The sequence below is a fragment of the Typopeltis vanoorti genome, chromosome 5, assembly GCF_054136105.1.
Source record: "Typopeltis vanoorti isolate ZY-2024b chromosome 5, IOZ_Tvanoo_1.0, whole genome shotgun sequence".
Classification (NCBI taxonomy): Eukaryota; Metazoa; Arthropoda; class Arachnida; order Uropygi; family Thelyphonidae; genus Typopeltis; species Typopeltis vanoorti.
The window spans coordinates 27489837-27509778 of record NC_143553.1 but is presented as its reverse complement, the minus strand read 5'-3'; the positions used below and the strand labels follow the sequence as shown (position 1 = coordinate 27509778).

Below are 19942 nucleotides of genomic sequence, written 5' to 3'. Positions count from 1 at the left end.
CTGTTCATCATATCCCCTTTTTGGATAACCAAAACATGCTTGCACATGTGCAATCATGTTCTGGATATCACACATGCTTGAACACAGATGCCCTCTTGCAGAGAAACTTTAATCCTATTTATAGCTGGTACCTGACAACTGCTATTAGTTGTGTGTTACTGGAAGATTTCATGTTATTAGAGATGTCTCTAATATTTTGCCCAAAAAGTGTATTTCATTTGCGATCTGTTTATTTATGAAACTTTTTTATTTTATATGCAAAGGTTATGTAAATTAGTGGTAGTTTTTTGACTTTGCAATCAATATCATTTATTACCTTTGACATGCACCGTCATAATGTTGTAATAACAAGACATTCTGGTAAACTTTCATTTTGTTCTTAATTCATTTCTAAGATCTCACTGTTTGTCTCAAACTTATTTTTGTACTAACAGGGAGGAATCTAGATGTTAGGTATTGCAAGTTGTATTTAAAGAAAAGAATGAGTAGTGAAGTCAAAATCATTAGTTTTATTAGGGAAAAATCCATATGCTAGAATAAATAAGAATTATTTGATATACTAAGGTCTGCTATGAATCTACCCATCTGTTTACTTTATTTTACATTTTATTTATTTTTTTTTATTCTGTAATTTGGATTAATATTTCCCAACACCTTCATTTTTTACAATTGGCTAATGTTATAATGAAAATCAGTTTGAACATGATCATCATCAATTTCTTATGTACCCTCAAAACATAGTATGGTAGTAATTCATTGATTTGAAAAATAAATATAATAGCAAATGTGATATTTATTTCTAATTATCCAAGGAGCATACCCTTTGAGTAATGATAATAAATAAAATGTAATGATAAATTATTACTGAAACGGATATTACTCTTCAAATTATTATGCCTTTTTATGACTCTGTGGGAGAATATCCTCTTTCATTGTTTACTTAATCTTTGGAAATTGATAGGTAGTCGATGTCTTCACCATTACCAGCAGTAATAGCTGAGTTCATAATTCCTGATTTATAAGGCATCAGGAAGAGACTGTGCAGCAACTGCCACTCTGTCTCATGAGCTTCAGTCATTATGTTCATTTTATTGTCTGAAACTGGTGGATGGGGGGGGCGGGGAAATAGATAGATATCAGAGAGTGGTGTATGGTGCAGTGGAATCAAGGCGAATGAGAGTGACTAGTGGAGTGTCCCAGGAATCTGTGCTTGGACCACTACTACTCGTTAATTTGTATATTAATGATATAGCAGAATATTTGAAGGGGGGGGGGGCATTCAGTTGTTTGCCGATGATGCAGAACTAGGGAGGACAATAGTTGATAAAGGTGATGTAGGTATCTTTTACTCTTAAGATATTTTAAATAAATTGACAGTGTGGGCAAAGGACAGTGGTTGTCAGTTCAGTGTTATAAAATTGACTTAAGGTAATGCACTTTGGGATGAAAAGATTACACACTTTATATCATATTGATGCTACCAGTTTACAGGAAATTGATGAGGCTAGGGATCTGGAGATGATGGTGGATAGAGATTTGAAATTCAGAAGACATATTGCAAGAGTTAGCAAAATAGCTTAGAGGATCCGGAAATATGATTCTAGTGGCATTTAGACAAAGAAGATTGGGATCCCCCTTTCTGCTGCAGCCTTTTTCCATTCCTGCTATTGAAATATTTTCTTCCTGGTTGTGGTCTTATTGGATTTTTAGTTCATACCCTCAATCCCGTTTGACTCTACTAAGGTATAGTACAGATGGTATTGTTTTCTGGATCATAGGAACATGACATTGTTCCTATGATCCAGAGGAACAATGTTGTGTTCCTCTGGATCATGAACAATGGAGGAATTAACATAATTAACAAATGCCAAGAGACCAGTATGTCTCTTAGTATTAGTTTCATCGAATATAATTTCATCAGTGAGCACTGTTAGAGCATCCAATGTCATCTGTGGCTGATGTCTTAGATCATGCAATGTAATAATGAAAAGTAATCCAGGAAATAGTCAAGCAGGCCAATGTGATCTGATGAAAAGTGATGGTGTCGAAAATATATGTGCTTCCCTCCATTTATATATCAGTGGACTCTCATACTCATTTTTATAAGTAATACTTTTTTTGTTTTGAATAGTGTTCATAAGTTTTGGAATTAAAAAAATATATATTTATTTGAACCAAAATATGTTGACAGTGATCTCTAATTCTCCTCTGTCAGAAAGCCTACCAGTTAATGACCACAATTATAGATTCTGTGGCTCTGGAATTCCACAGAAAATTTCTTAACATATCACTCACTATTAGACATTGCCATGGAAATATATGCAGTTGCTCTTGAAATTTCCAGAACATTTGATCATGTCATGTCTAGCATCGAGGCCTTGGTAAATAGCTCTCCTTTGATCTACCTTCCTCCTCTGTAATTGGATTTCTAGCTTTTTCTAGTCGATCACTGGATCTCATATGAACAGCCTTCTCTCTTTGAACTTCTTCACCAGGAGTGTCTCAATGCTTTGTTCTGTATTGTAATCCCTTCTTCCTATGCATAAAGAACTTAGTGACCAATAATCCAACATGTTTTTGTAAATGGCAATACACTCTATTCCTCATTGATTTGATAAACTTAATGCTCAAGCTTTAAGATAATCTGCAATCTGTGCCTTAAACACTGATCTCTGTGCCATTCTTCAGCAGGGATAGGATAACATAGTCAACTTTAGTGATACTGAAATGCAATATCATCTTCTTTCTCGTAAAAAAAGTATCTCAGTGCATGTCTTACCTTTTGGAAAGACTCAAATCACTGGAAGATGATCAGATTTCTCTTCTTGGACTGATCTTTGACATCTGGCCTTTCTTGGCATAAACACATTTCATCAAGCTTCCTCAGGGTCTAAAAAACTAGACCGCTTCCTGCGGATTTGGGATTTAAATAGCTACTAACTGTTTAAATCCCAAATCCGCAACCTTGGAATGCTGTTCACATGTATGGAGTGATGCATCAAATTTCTCCCAAAAAATTCTTGATACTATCCACAGGAGGTATCTACTGATAATTGATCCCCCCCCCTCTCTCTCTCTCTCTCTCTCTCACTGACCAGCCATCATCGCACAGGCGGTCTGTTTCAGCTCTGTAGTTGAGTACATCCATGGACACAGCTCTACTGAACTGACACCCATCATTCTTCCTCTTTCTGTTTGGCCTGGTAAAAACAGGCCCACCAATCCTTATTACATTTTCAACTGCAAAATCACTGAACCTGTTTTTCTTTTATTCCATCTGTTCCCTGGAACAGCCTTCCTTACTGTTCATCAATAATAGTTACAATGTCTAGCTTTTCAAGAAATATGTTAGTAAGTTTCATCTGCCGTATTTCGTGTGAGATATGCATAAAATAAATCCGTCTGGCCAGAGTGGAATCGTGTAATGATTCCATAATAGATGCTTGCACTTTTTGTCAAACCCACAAAAATTAATAAAACAAAGTTTATTAACAGCGTTCTGATACTTTTTCAGCGATTTATTTACTTTTTGCTGTTATTTACAGTTTACATTAGTCTCCAGAACAAGGCTCCAGGTTTATCTTCTCCCCTGCTTCTTGCACATGTAGTGCAGGTGACAGCCTCATGGGTAAGCCAAACGCTGTAGGGGAACTCGAACCTCTCCCATTTGCAAGGGAGGTAGGTTTCCCTACAGTATATTATCTAGCGGCCTAATGGTAACTTATTAGAAGGCTTCCTAATTAACTAGCAAGTAATTCCACTGCCGTGGGTAGCTTGAGGATTCTAATTATAATAGTATGTAGGGAGAGATACTATTTAGGCCACCAGTAAGCCAGAAACTGTGGTTTCTGGGCGGGAGGCATATTTATGAGTTTCACCCTTACTGCATGCCCCTACTCTTTAATTTGTTTTTAGCACTAATCAGTCATGTAACATAACATAAAATATTTCATTAGAACTGCATATTAAAAAAAAAAAAAAACTGTCTAAAAACAATACCAAAAAAGCAACAAAACTAACTGAAACACTTAATCCAAACAAAGTCCATTAAACATATCCATATAAACTGCACCTATATCTATTGCCCTAGCACTAATTTAAGTTATGTGCAGCACTACGACCACCACCACCTACAGACATCTAAACCTAATATGCTGTTTTTGACAGAATCCCAAATAGGGATCTCTACACTCAGGCCCGGCTGGTGGCGTGTGCAATATACACAGGCGCCGCAGAAGAAAAGGCGCCTACAATATGTCAAAAAATATGAGATAAGAGTTTAAACGAACAACGAATGGTACATATAACTATGAATGTCGTCGTCTTCCGTTCGGGCCCCTTCAGATCTTCCCGGAAACGAACAAATAAATTCTGAAATTGTATCCTGGGCCCGATTATATCACTGTAATTTTTGATTAAAATTTACGAAAATATACCTAAAATAGTTCTTTATTTTTTGATGTATCATAAATCAACTTATGATTATAAGTTGAGTTCTGTGTAAGGGCCGTATCCTAATTTTAATCGGATCGGATGCACGTGGTCTGGCCCTAAAAGTCGACTTACCACTGATAACTCATTCTTCTTGACATTCGAGCTTGTTATATTAGCAGGCTGTTAGGGCAGCGTCAGCGACACAAAATAATCGGCGAACTCTCGAGTCCAATGTGAAACATTGTAAAATTCTCTTTTCTATTTTCGTTGAATCTTCTTGAGAGAACTAAGTAGGCTAGTATTCTGTAACATTTCCAACAAGTTACATTGAACAATTGTTAGTAAAAAAGAAATATTGTTTTGTATAAAAGACATAAAGGTATGATATTTCACTTGCTTTAGAAGAAATGTACTTATGTAACTAGGTTAAAAAAGATTTGTAGAAATATGGGGTGGAGTGGAATTCCTGGGTTTTTTGAAAATTTCAAATATTGATGTTTTCATTAGAAGAATTTAAAAATTGAAAAAATTATGAATTAATAGAAAATATAGGATAAATATTTGTGGGAACCTCCCAGAACTTTGCCAAAGCAATATTTCAAGGGACTTATCTTCCTTATAGAACCTCAAAAATAGTGCTTGGGTAAAGCTCTAGGAGGTTTTCACATTGTTTAATACAGTATTTTAATGAAACACCAATATAACATCTAATACCAATCAATATTTTTCGTTCTTAAATTTTTAAAAGACAGTCATTTTATCTTTATTTTCAAATTTATGTTATTTTAATAAAAATATTTTTTTTGCATTTTTCGTAATTTTATCATTCTCTAATTTTTGTACCCATTTTTAAATTTTCTAAAAAACCTAGGAAATCCACTTCGTCCAAAATATGGATCGAAAGAGAAAATTGTCTGGTTGGCAGAATAAACAAAATCGAGAAAATAGGCCGATAGAGCAATTAAGGAATCAAAGAACGCTGCATAGTTTTCTGCAAGATGGGCAAGACAAGGATAATTCTGTTCACGCTATCGAACCAATGGACACAAGTAAACTTAAGCATGATGGTGGAATTGTAACCATTGTGAGGCCTGGAGCTGAAACTGATGAAACTTTACTATTACTATTACTATTATTACGGGCAACTCCAGGGAGTCATTAGACTCATCGAGGGAGGCCCCAAATCATATTCATCACAACTATTTGACATTCATACAGTATCTATCATACCTCGCCTTAAACTCATTCACTGTCACAGCATCCACTACAGACTCAGGGAGCGCATTCCACTCATTCACTACTCTAAAAGTAAAGAACCCAGCTCTAACACCTTTACTAACCACACTTTAGCCCAGTTTCCATGGATGTCCCTTAGTCCTCCCACAACCAGCCCTGTTCTCAAAAATATCTTCTGAATTAATTTTATAGAAACCCTTCAGTAATTTGAATGTCTCAATCATATCTCCCCTCCTCCGCCTATCAACCGATTTTTGCAACCCACAAATCCTCAACCTGTTCTCATACGGTTCATTCCACAGACCTGCTATCATCTTGGTCACTCGCCTCTGGATCCTCTCCACCTCCTCCCCATCAAGAAGAAACCTAGGTGACCAAATCTGAGCACAGTAGTCTAGATGGGGTCTTATCAAGGCTCGATAGAGAGGAACAATAACCTGCTTGTCAACGTATTCTTCAGCAACCAAGTGATTTGATGAGCTGTTTTGGTCACTTTTGCAATGTGTCCCCTAAATTTCAATTCCTTATCCACCAACACTCCTAAATCTCGTGCCTCATCAATTTCCTGGAGCACGGTTCCACCAATGCAGTAAACTGCCACCAATCTTTTCACCTCAAAATGCATAACCTTACATTTTGCCACATTAAACTGACATCCATTCTCCTTACCCCAGACCTCCAATCTATCCAAATCATCCTGCAAAATTTTGACGTCATCTGCATTCACTATTGCCCTACCCAACTTCGCATCATCCGCAAACAAATGAACTGTTCCTCTCAGATCATTTCCTATATCATTTATGAACAAATTAAACAGCAGTGGTCCAAGAACAGATCCTTGTGGCACACCACTAGTCACAGGCCGTCTTGTGGACTCTACTCCCGAGTAAACCACTCTCTGATATCTCTCCGTCAACCACCCTTCTATCCATCTCACCAACCCTATGTCCATTCCCATATGCTGCAATTTACTGATTAGAATTCCATGTGGAATCCTGTCAAAGGCCTTGGCAAGGTCCAGTAGAATCACCGTAAACCCATTACCCTTATCTAGTAAAGCCGTCACTGTGTTATAATACGTGAGCAAGTTACTGAGGCATGACCTACCCTTCACAAAACCATGCTGTCTCCGATACAGTATCCCATTTTCTTCTATCCAATCTTGTATTTTCCTCTTGACTATTTTCTCTAAGACCTTGACAATGATTCCTGATATGCTAATCGGTCGGTAATTTACAACAGCAGTCATGGAACCACCTTTATGCAGTGGAACTATTTTCCCCTCTTTCCACCCGCTCGGGACTAACCCAGACCCGAGACTCAAATTAAACAAAATGGTCAAGGGTACTGACAATTCTTTAGCTGCTTCTCGTACAACACGTGCTGGTATACCATCCAATCCCACAGATGTATTGACATTGAGGTTATGCAATAGACTACTCACCTCCACTTCATTCACCACAATTCCCGTATAATCTACTGGTTTATTCGTTTCTGCAATGTCACCACCTGGATGATATACTTTTGCAAAGTGCTCACTCAGTAACTCAACTGTCTAAACTGATTCAGTTACCTCCCTACCATCGGCATTCTTTAAAATCAATCTGCCATGTACATTTTTCCTTTTACTTGCTACATATCTAAAAAACTGTTTAGGATTCTCTTTAGCCTGCATGGCCAATGTTCTTTCGTAATCCTTTTTTGCTTTTCTTACCACACTCGTCACCCTTCTGGCCTGTGCTTTATACCGTTCATGTGCCTGCCGGTCACCCTTCTCCTTAAATTCCCTCCATAGTTGTTTCTTTTTTTGCAACTCAAGCTTAATGGTGTTATTCATCCATTTAACCCCTACTTGATTTATTATTCGGACTCTAGGTATACAGTCAGCCATTGCTTCATGCAAGCACTTCTTAACTACCTCCCATGCACTATCAACTTCTAGTCCTTGCAGTTGTACATGCCATGGCACTGAACCAATCAAACTCCTAAGCTTGTCATTCTTTCCCGCCCGATAATTCCACATGTACCCTGTCTTAATTGAAAATTCTACACCTTTAGCCACCTCCCAAGTTAAGACCCTATGATCACTCTCACCGATTGGTGGCAATGTGGTCATATTTGTTACAGCCAAATCCTCAGATGTAATTACTAGGTCAAGCACTCTCTGACCCCTAGGATTTTCCATTACATGCTGTCGCAGATAGTTATCCCTTAATAACCGCATAAAATCCAGTTCCTTCCTCCCGTGTGTCCTCTCCTCACTCCAATCAATGCGACCATAGTTGAAATCTCCCATAATAATCACCCTCCTTCCACCCATTTCTTCTATTTGCTTGTGCATACTGTCACCACCATCTTTTCCATCACCTGGTCTATAGCAGCACCCAATTGTATATTTAGTTCTGCTAGCCACAATCTCGCACCAAATGGCCTCAAATGTGCTCTTTTCTCTATCCTGCAATTCAACTTCTATTCTCCTTGGCTGGAGCTCATCAGCTATCATCAACAATACTCCTCCCCCCATTTTATTCTCTCTGTCATTCCTGAACACACTATACCCATCACATTCAATCCCACTAGTTATATCATCTACAGTCAGCCATGTTTCACTAATACCTATAACCTGTGGTCTGGAAGTGCCAACCATGGCCCAAAACTCTTCCTTCTTGTTCCTAATACTCCTAGTATTAGTGTACATGAATTTAAAACCCCCATTAGCCCCAACCCTACCTTGATGCCTTATATTAACTATCCCACTCTGATTTGTTGTCCTTATTTGCTCTGGCATATTATATTCATTCTTACATTCAAATGCCTCCATAAGGACTGTATCTCTACCCCCCCCCTAACAAATCTAGTTTCCCTTAATTTGCACATCCACTACATTCAGCAACACTTTCTCAAGTCTTCTTACACCGTAACCATTCAAATGCAAGCCATCCATCTTATATAGATCCTTTCGCCCATCAAACTCACTCCACACATCCACAAATTCCACACCACTCGTCATACATAACCCACGCATAAAGTCATTTGCAATTATAGCCCTCCTTTTAAACATTTCACTGTCATACCGTGGCAAAAGACTAATCATTCGAACTCTCTCACTCTTTTCTTTTGCTACCTCAAACAATTCATTCAGGTCTTCTATCATTTTCATTTTATTTCCTTTCAAATCATTCGTACCTGCCACAACAATCATTTCTTTCACCCTTTCCTTTTGCTCTCTAATAGACGCAGTTACGTCCTTTATGGTCGCACCAGGTTGGTACGATTTTGTCAAATCCTCTACTAACACACCTCGTACTAACGAGTCTCCATACAGCACTGTATCCTTCATTTTGTTCATGTTCACATTCATACGTCTATTTTTCCTGTCATACCTTTTATTATTGGTTGGTTCATTCAGTCTACTTTTGTTCATGCACTCTAGCTGCTGTTTTGCTCTTTCTATCGCACTATTCAACAACGCGATCTCACTCAATGCATCTATCTCATCTTTTTTGTTCTCTGAGAAACCATTTATACTATCATTCACACTTTCTACATTCACACTCTCACAATTTTCATGTACAACCTTGCCGTTTCTTGTCATATCCCTATTTCCTTCATTCTGAAGGTTGACAAAAATATCACACTCACGATCGGAAATACACTTCAATTCCGCATTCTCCCTACATTTTCTACACACATTCAATCCTTTATCATCATCTAACCACACTCCGACCGCACTCCGCAAAGCTTACATTTCACAGCTAGTACACTGACTTATTTCTTTTATGCTACCGTTCTTTGATAACGATGGCGAACCTTCATTACTGGCCGCCATTTTCCTTCGTACAGGTGCCATATTTATCTGTAACGTGTTTTGTCAAATTAAACGTTATAACACACCAAAATTAGACGCACTAAAATACGCAAGGCAAACAAAACAAAACTACACAATATTTAGTAATTTGTATCGATAACTGAAAATGATACTTATCTTATCTGGAGCTTGCACGAACACTACTCATTACGAATTCATCTAGCGGCGACTTCCCGACATAGATTATGTTATAAAACACTTTAGTACACTAACCACATTAATAAAGCTCTAATAATATACCAAAATTAAACACTTAAGTCCATTAAATTGAATCCAAAACACCAATAAATCAACAAAAAACACAAATCTCTCAGGAGCTCTCCGATAGCACGTCCGTTCACCCACTTGTAGTTGATTGCACTTGTACAAGTAGTTGATTCAATCTTACTTGCAGTAAGATTGAATCAACTACTTGTACAAGTGCAACTAAACAAGATGATGGGAACTCAATCGACGTAGTGTTTGAATGAGAATGTTCAAATAGTGATGTAGAAACGAGTGCTGTGGAGATGACTAGCTATTCTGATCTTGAAAACATAGCGGATTGGCCAGAAAACTTACAGAATTTTCAAATTGAAATGTACTAAAAGCGCCAGCACGAGCTAACATTAAACATTATCCGAAAGACCGTGTCGGGCGATCACTTAGAAAAACATATTTCTAACGAAAAATAGTGAATTAGTGGATAGAACATGGCTTGTATATTCAACCAAATTAGATAGTGTTCTGTTTTTGTTGCAAAATATTTAGTAGTGATGAATTTACCTTAGCAAAGGCCGGCACAAATGATTGGGGACACATGATGTTGGTTTTGAAGAGACATGAACGAAGCACTCAACATTTTGATTGTTATGGAAAGTAGACTGAGTTTAAAAAAACGACTTTTTGGTGGTCAAACCATTGATTCTTTGACGAACAAATTCTATTTGAGTGAAGTAAAACATTGGAATGAAGTGCTGAAGAGAATAATTTCAATTATTTTAACGATGGCCTCAGAAAATATGGCATTTAGAGGGTCTTCAGATAAATTATTCACCGAAAATAATGGTAAATTTTTAAAGTTAGTCGAGTTGTTCTCAAAATTTGATCCATTCTTAGAAAAGCGTAAAACGGGCAATAGAAAATCCACACAAGACTCATTACTTGGGAAAAGATATCCAGAAGGAAATTATTTTATTGATCGCCAAAGCTACAAAGGATAACATTTTGGACATGGTCAAAAATGCAATGTATTTTTCAATTATTGTGGATTGTACACCTGATCAAAGTCATAAAGCACAGATGTCCATACGTCCACATCGAAAAAGCAGCGGAGGGTCACAATGCCAATGTGGAAATTAAAGAAAGTTTTTTGGAATTTATTAATGTTGTAGAAACAACTGGAGTAAAGATGACCGAAGAAATTTTAAATTCTTTGAAACAAAGTGATTTATCTATTATGAGTCTTCGTGGTCAAGGCTACGACAATGGAGCCAACATGCGAGGTAAAAGAAACAGTGTGCAGTCTCAAATTGCAAATATCAATCCAAGAGCCTTTTTCATTCCATGTGTCTGCCATTCCTTAAATTTTGTCGTTGATCGGGATCGACAAAGCGTTGGCATATTTTTCAGTCCATGTGTTGTAAATTGACAATGAAATCGTTAAGCGGTACTAGATGGGAAAGCCATGTTAGTGCTTTGAAGACCGGATTGAAAGGTATTTATTCTGCGTTAAAAAAAGTCGTTCAATTGGAAAAAGATTCACTTACACGTATAACAGCGGAATCAATCGCATCAAAATTAGATAGTTATGAATTCATTTGTGGATTAATGATCTGGCACGACGTACTTACAGAAATCAATTGTACAAGCAAGTTGTTACAATCGCAAAGCATGAATGTTAAATCAGCAGCAACTGCGTTGAAAAGGACAACTGAATTTCTCATTTCCCATAACTCTGAAGATTCCTTTGAGAATTATATTTCCCAAGCAAAATGCATCGCAATAGATGCGGATTTAACTGACGATTTTAGTCCTGAGTTAGATAATCGGATCCGAGAAATTCTTTGACAAGGAACCAGATACCCCGTAGCCCGTTGATGCAAAAAGGAAATTCAAAACCAAATTTTTCGACATTTTCTTTACAACAGCAATTACTTAAATGAAGGAGCGTTTTAATTCATTTAGTAGCGTTTTGGAGCCCTTCGAATTTTTGTACAACATTACAGAATGTGATAAGACAGAAGTAAGACAGAGTATATGTGTTGTGCAGTGGGCAGTGGCCAGGAGACAGACCAGGAGCCGGAAGGAAATGTCATCAGGAAGGTGAGAGACTTTAGATACTTAGGTTCGACAGTGGAAGAAGATGGAGGAGGTGAGAAGGAAGTGGGATGCAGGATACAAGCAGGTTGGAGGAACTGGAGGGAGATGGCTGGAGTGTTATGTGATAAGAGGGTGCCGATCAATCTGAAAGGCAAAATTTATAGGACAGTAGTGAGGCCAGCTATGACATATGCTATAGAAACTGTGGCCCTGAGGAAAAATAACATTAGCAGGATGGAAGTAGCAGAGATGAGAATGCTTAGGTGGATGTGCGGTGTGACCAGAAAGGATCATCTGAGAAATGACTATGTCAGGGGAACAGTGAAAGTTACGAACTTAGGAGCGAAAATACAGGAGGCAAGGTTGAGATGGTTTGGTCATGTGATGAGGAGGGTGGACGAATATGTGGGAAGAAGGGTCATGCAGATGGATGTGCAAGGAAGGCGAAAGCGTGGGCGGCCAAAGAAGAGATGGAGGGAGCTGGTAGAAGAGGACTTGAAGATGAAGAACTTGGATGTGGTGACAGCCCAAGACAGGAAGGTGTGGAGGAGACTCATAAGAAACAGTGACCCCACTTAAGTGGGAGAAGCTGCAGAAGAAGAAGAAGAAGATTACAGAATGTGATAACATGGAAGACCAACAATTGGAAGAAAAATGTAGTTCATTAGAAAAAGCATTAAGTGACAAAGAAAACAAGGACATTGAATCAGAAGAACTGCAAATAGTGCTGAAATTATTATCTAAAAAAGTTGAAAATAGTACACCGAAAATGGTTTTGAAGTGGATTTATAACAACAACCTTGAAGAACTCTTTGCAAATTCACTGATTGCATCAAGAATACTATTGACTTCCCGTTTCAGTTGCTAAGAGAGAGAGAGCGAGAGAGAACATTTTTTAAATTACAATTAATAAAGAACTACCTGCGATCAAGCATGAGTCAAGAAAAACTAAATGGTTTGGCACTAATTTCAATAGAAAATAATATTGCTCAGTCTATCAACATTGATGTACTGCGACAGGATTTCACTAAAATGAAAGCCAGACGAATCCCTTTTAGCAAAATTGATGTAAAGAATATTTGAATAAATCTCTTAACTTTGTATTATTATTTTATATTATTTTGAAAATTTATATAACTTGAAAAAATTTGTATAAGCAGGACTAATCCCTAGGTAACATTATACTGTAAAGTGGTTTTCATTTGTTTTTCATTTCCTGTTCGTTTTATTCACACTTTATTCCAAAAAAAAAAAAAAACGTTTTTGTAAAGGCACCGAACATTAATCGCACACACACAAGAAAAATACTATGCGCCGGTCCTGTCTACACTATTACCTGTGTTTCCAGGCTACGCTCTGCACGATTCATTGAGCCACAAGCGTAATAGAATATGTGCGTTTGCGAAGTCTGATATTCTGTGCCAGAGAGTGTCAAATCTTGAATCCACTCTTTTATGATCTGCTGTGACTCAACATTTCCTTGTCCCATACAGCTACATTCACTGGTTGTTTCTGTCGCTCTTTTGGGTTGGAAGGGATCAATCGTACACAAATTACTCAGGATTAATCTAATTAATTCTCTCTTTTCCCATAGTAATTGAGCTCATAACTTCAAACAATTCTCCTTTCCTGCAAAATTTCCTTTACGTAGCCACACCATCCCAGGTCCCTTGGCATTGCAGTAGTGCTAAAGGAGATGGATGGCCTGCATGATTTTTTTACTTCTTTCCTTGGTCTACTGCTTTTGATCTTCGTATCCAAACATCTTATGTAACCAAAAATTAAAATACTTCTTACTGGAAGGACTTATCTCCCATTTCACTCAAAAGTTCAGACCTCTATCCGTACCTTAATTTTTCAACAAGAGTGCCAGGGCAGTTCGATAATTAAGCATATTGCAAGTGCCTTGAAACCAGAACTCCAGCATGCTCAGCCAAAAGGCTGTATTCCATAAAAACGGTGTCAGCCAATCCAAAATTGACTTCAAAAGAGCCAGATATAACAAAATCCCCTCCCCATCCACTGTTAAAATGATATTCGTGCCTCCTAGTCCCTCGCAAAGGCCATCGGGTGAATTTCTCGCTCTCATTTCGAGATGGTATCATTGTGACATAATCCAAAGACAGGGCTGACTTTGTCATCATTCTTCTCTTCCCGCTCTTGCGATGATCAAGGCAAAGTATCCACTTTTCCAAGAACTGCTGCATTGTATTCTAGTCTTCCACCAGAAAGACAGAAGTCCTGAATAACTTGGACGCTAACAAGTTGAGTGATCATAATGATGTTTCCAAAATCGTGCTCACAACTTGTTCTATTAGACTACTGCTTATGCCGAATCTTGTTTATAAATTTTTATACTCATCTGGCATCTCTTCTGCATCATAGAAACAAGCCTATAATCGACCTAGCTGAAGAAAACATAAAACCCAGCCATCCAGCTCTGTTCCTAAAATACTTCTCGACTCTGTTGTTGTTAAAAATGAGAGTCATTAACAATGATCACCACCTTGAAGCCTACTAGTTAATCAACAACCACTGATACGAATTGTTCCTCTCCCATTCCATCACTTTTCTGTGGACGTAAATTATGGAAAAAATTAGTGAAACCCGTTTAGCTTCTACACATTTCTACAGCATTTGATCGGGTATGGCACAAAGGCCTGTCTATGAAATTACCATTTGATAAGCAAGCTATTTATTATTTCTCACCAGTTGACCACACGAAATAATGACTTGTTTAATTTTCGGTACATCACTCCATATTTAAGAATAATAACCTTACGTTATTATTCTTAAATATGAAGTGATGTACCGAAAATCTTTCTTAAAATGGGTAATGCTTCCCAGAAGAGGGCAGTACAGTTAATTGATGATTCCTCTTTCATAGACTCACTCCAGTCACTATCTTATATCTTTTCCCTCTTCTGCAGATATTTTCATGGCTGCTGTTTCATTAATCCTGCTTATTCCATTCCTCCACTTTTCCTTAAGCCCATAAAGCACACGAGCAGTTGCTTGTCAACGTTCATTCACTGTCTAGCTCCAAACACACTGATCAACTTCTCGTCCTCACCTTTCTTTTCTTCTGTCTGCGGTTTGAACGGTCTTCTCTACTTAGTTTTTCCTGAGGATTACAATCCCCAGATGATTATTCAGAAAGCGCACATTCACGCTCTGCACTAATGTCCTACGTTTTGCTGCCTCTCCTATGTGGAGTTTATATATATATGGTAGTATTTACATTGCTTCATAAAAAATTCCGATGATTACATGTCTTGGAGAATTGGAAGAATATACATACTGTCTCTCCCTCTTCATATGACCTAGGTATTATTAAATGTATAATATTTCGCGAAAAAGAGAGGCGGAGGAATTGAGTATAGGAAAAATTATGAAGGGTCATAATTTTTATGACCCTTCCCTTCCTTAAGTAGTAAAAGTAGTATTCTTTGAAAATCTGATAAATAATTATTTACCAGAGTTTCAATTAAAAAGAGTTGGAATTAAAAAGAGTTACTCGCGTGTGTGTGTGTGTATGTGTAATTCTGTGTTTTCATTGTAAATATCAAAATAGAGAAATAACTTGTAGTAATTCTACGCCATTTATTTTTGTTATTCTAATAAGGTTTATAAACCGACAATCAGACTGTCCTAATTAAAACCGACCCCAGTAAGCAAAGAGACTGACCTTCCGCCCACCGGTTCAAAGCTCGAAGACAGATGATATATATATATATATATATATATATATATATATATAATATGAGAGAGAGAGAGAATTGTTTGTTTGAACTGGAATGACTACAGCACTCAAGGCATTTCCTTGTTAGAATGCTAATTACAGTGAAGAGTGTTACAGCCTTTGTCTACAGGCTTCCAGTTCAGTGTTAAAACTATTTTACAGAATGCAATCCATAGATTAACAGTCTTGCAAATTAATCTGTTATGTAATTGAAAATAGGAAAGGATTAATTTGATATTCCTAAGAATTTGCAGATCTTTAATTCTTAACTAGAATATAAACATTTACGGTTATTAATCTATATTTTTGAAGTATACTTTTTATAATTTCCTAGTTACTTTGTTAGTGTTTTCCTTCTGAACTATTTAATAGTAACAAAAAATTAACCAACATTGAAATGTTCATTACTGATTTCTTTTTTATATGACTCGTCATTTAAATAATTGTAGATTTTAAAACAGAATTTACTTCTAGGAGTTGAAACTCTAATGTTTTAATAACAATAAAGCAGTTTCTGTTATCATATGAAAATGTTTTATTATCTTCCCTGTTTTAATAGTATGAACTGTGTTTCTTGCGCATACTCATTTAACAATTTCTGCTATCCTCTCTCCCATTCTTGGCTTTCTAAATGAAGAGCGGTGTTATTTATAGACACTAAAAGGAATGCCCCTGAACAGTTTATGATTCTGCTCTGGCGACGTTAAAGTATGTCGGTCCTGCTTTATATCGAGATCCTATTTGAGCTCGAGCATTCGCAAAAGGAATTTTCAAATTTCGGTGCACACTTATTTCTGTTCTTTCGATTTTTTAAAAACATAATATGTTTTTAAAAGTCTAGAAAACTTCGGTTCACTTTTCTGTATGTATTTATATCATGTCAGCGTTTGGGTTTGTGCCAGATTTAGTGATCATAATCAATACCTTGCAACGTAATCTGGAAAATTTCAGCTGTAGTCAGATAAGTTACCATTCAGCCCCCCCCCCCCCAACACACACACCGTTTTTTTTTTTTTGATTGTTGGTCTTTAAGAAGTATATAGCATTATATTCAAATATAAATATTGTATCAGTTGCATATGCTGGATGAGAACAGTGGGAGAGTCTGAACTACTTTTCTTCCTTGTGAAATTAAAGCTATGATTCTGTAATTTTCACATTGTCTGGGATTTGACATTTTTGAAATTGGGATTAATACTGATATTTTCTAATTTCTGTTCTAGTATATTTTATTACAGTCTGTTGACAGATTTAATTTAATATATTCACTACTTCCTTCCCAGTTGCTTTTATCTGTTCCGCTTATACTCCAACTCCAGGAGATTTTCCTTTTGGCAGCCGTTCCATTCATTATAAAAATCATAGGTTTCATTATCAGTGGATGTTTCACGATAATGAAAAAACCTACGATAATAACATATCATAGGTTCTTCAACAAATTGTTTCCTTTCAAATTTGCCTTCAGTGTTATTATTATTATTATTTCTACAAATCCTTTTCATATGCTTTCCATTCTTTTTTTTTTTTTTTTTTGCTTCGTCTTCTTCAATTAAACTTTTTCCTGAATTACTTTTTACTACTCCCACCCTAGAGATAAACTTTCCTATCATTTCATTTAGCTTTCTAAAAAAAAAAAATCTCTTGTTCTTCCTGTAACTCTGCTTTCTTCAGTTTCATTGCACCTTTTGTTAGATGTTTATCTTTCCTAACGTGTCTAAAAACCTGCACTCAAATATCTAACGTTTTCTTTTGTTTCTCCTGAAGTTTCAGATTTCTTCTTGTGCTATCTGAATATCCCCTTCTGACAGCCATTTACAATCCTTCTTTCTTGTTGATTTAATCAGATTCTGCTTTGTTTCTTCTATAATCGTATATTTTGTTTCTTCCCACGGTTCATTTAATTCTTTCCCAGTCTTTCCGAAACATTTTAACTTGTACTATAAATGTTTAATTTATATGATTAAATCAAATCCAATACAGCCCTTTTGTTTCTTCCTAGCTCTTAATTTCCCCATCACTATGTATACGATCTTCTTTTATGTTGTTCTGGACACAGAATTCCAACATCCTTTCTCCTACTTCATTCCTCAATCCTAAATCAAACTTTTCTGTGATGACTCGTTCTTTTTATTTTCCTTACATTTGCTTTCAGTTTCCTAGTATTAATGGAAAATCTGCTTTAATGTATTTTTTCATACTCTTTATTGTAACCATGAATGTGACTCCAACCTCTGTTCTCATTTCTATTACTAGTTCCAGTTTTCCTTGATACATATATTTACATTCACGTTCCTGTTTTATGTAAATCAGGAAAGTAGATGCATCTTCTTCTGGAGTTAACTCTGTCATAAGACAAACTTCCCATCCGGTTTTATCATTCTTGTTAATTTCAGTTGAAGTTTTTTTTCTTCTCCACTAACCATTTTGGTGCTTCTGATCTCTGTATTCCATTTCGGCACCATACCTCATTAATATAAACATGTGCTCATGACATTGTAATGGCAAAATGTATTTTGCCATTTGCCTCCTTCTGTTCGCAGTTGCACGGTGACTTTAGGGGACCACTGCCTGTCTTCCATAGGAAATGCAGTCTCGAGAATTGCTAACTTGCAATTCTCCAGACTGCATGGCCAGTTTTGTCTTACATCTCTTCTTTTCTCTCGCAAAAGCGATCTCAGCTCACCTACTCTTACTCTCAGTAATACACAAATCACCAGACAAGATTCAGATCTCCCTCTGCTTGGACTAACTTTTACTTCCAATCTCACCCATAAATTCATCGCATAAATCGCTTCCTCAGCATAAAACAAAACAAAAAAAAAACGAGGCATTCTCTTTCGTTCAAGATGTTTTTTATACCCAAAGAACTCCTAACTATACGCAAATTCCAAATCCACCCATATTTAGAATACTGCTCACATGTTTGGGGTAGTCCACCAAAAACAAACTTCCCTATAAATCCTTGACGCTGTCCAGAGGAGAGCAATTCGCTCATAGATGATCTCTCTCTCTTACAGATTTACTTCAGTGTCTTATCTCATATTTTAGTAGTCTATTTTACAGGTACTTCAGCGGTCATTGCTACGCTGAATTGACAATCATCATTCCTCCACTTTCTGTTGCGCATGTTAATACAAGAGCAGCAGCTGCTCAGTATCCCTTGGCCGTGCAGGTGAAATACACTCAACATGCTTCTCTTCCTCTTTTATTCCATCTACATCTGTCCTGTGGAACAACCTACTTCAATAATCATTTCCCAGCAGCTACAAGCTGCAACTCTCTTAAAAAACACCAATAAACTTCTATCTCAGTCCTCATCTGCTGCACCACGCAGTACTTGATATGCTTATACGTCCGACCTCTCGTGCATGGGATCAATATACAGTGTATATATATATTTCCTCGGGGAGAAAATGATATAATTAATGGATATTACATTATTCATATATTGTGCGGAATTGATGTGAATCTAAGGAAAATCAGCATCACTTCACCTGATGACAGAAAACTTATCACACAAAGCTAGATTGTGTTTTTTGACAGTCATATGCTTTTCTGCTTATTACATGTAGATCATAAGGGATACTGAAATAGAAACAAGCTACTTTTATATTTTTGCAGGAATTAGCACAGTATTTTATGATTATTGATAGAAGCTGTTTAAAGGGCTGTGCTCCTGAATGAAATTTTTATTTAATCGATCGCCGCACGCGATGAGCAAGCAGATCAATGAATAACGACGCCGAAGCCACACCTACAAGTCAGCATGAGATAATATTTACTATGGTGGCTACGCTACAACTGTTGATTTGTTTGATTTAATAGACAAAATGACCGTGAAGAGTATATAATCCCAGAAGTAAAATGAATGTAGACAACCATAAGAAGATGTACTCTTTCGTAATATCATTATTGTATAATAACACAGTTCGTTATAAAAACAGTTCAAGTATCATTTTTTGCATTATTTATTATAAACATAATTTCCTTGTCAGATTTTGCAATTACAAGTGATTAGAAACACTGAATTTTATTAACTTTCGTAACTAGAGAGGAATTATTATAATTTTGAATTATTTTGCTAAGAATAAAAAATACAACAGATAAAATTTCACTATTCAGTCTCGAACTTAGATTTAACAATGAAATATTAATGCAATGCACTGGACCTTTTGGATGGAATGAAGTCAGTGCATTATATCTGTTAATTGCGTTGGTTTTGTTTTGTTAGATTTGTTAGGAAATTACATACTAAATATATAGCGGAGTAGAAAAATGTGAATGAAAGAGTAGCTATAAAATGGAACAATAATACTACATAAATGTATTTATGTAGTATAAATGTATTTATACAAGTACAA

At 36.6% G+C, this 19942-nt stretch overlaps 1 protein-coding gene across 2 annotated transcripts in view; it reads left to right on the top strand.

Annotated features, from left to right (window-relative positions):
* The window catches only part of LOC150106272 (actin-binding LIM protein 2-like), a 614582-nt gene that overhangs the window by 19071 nt on the left and 575569 nt on the right, over positions 1-19942 (top strand). The window lies entirely within an intron of this gene.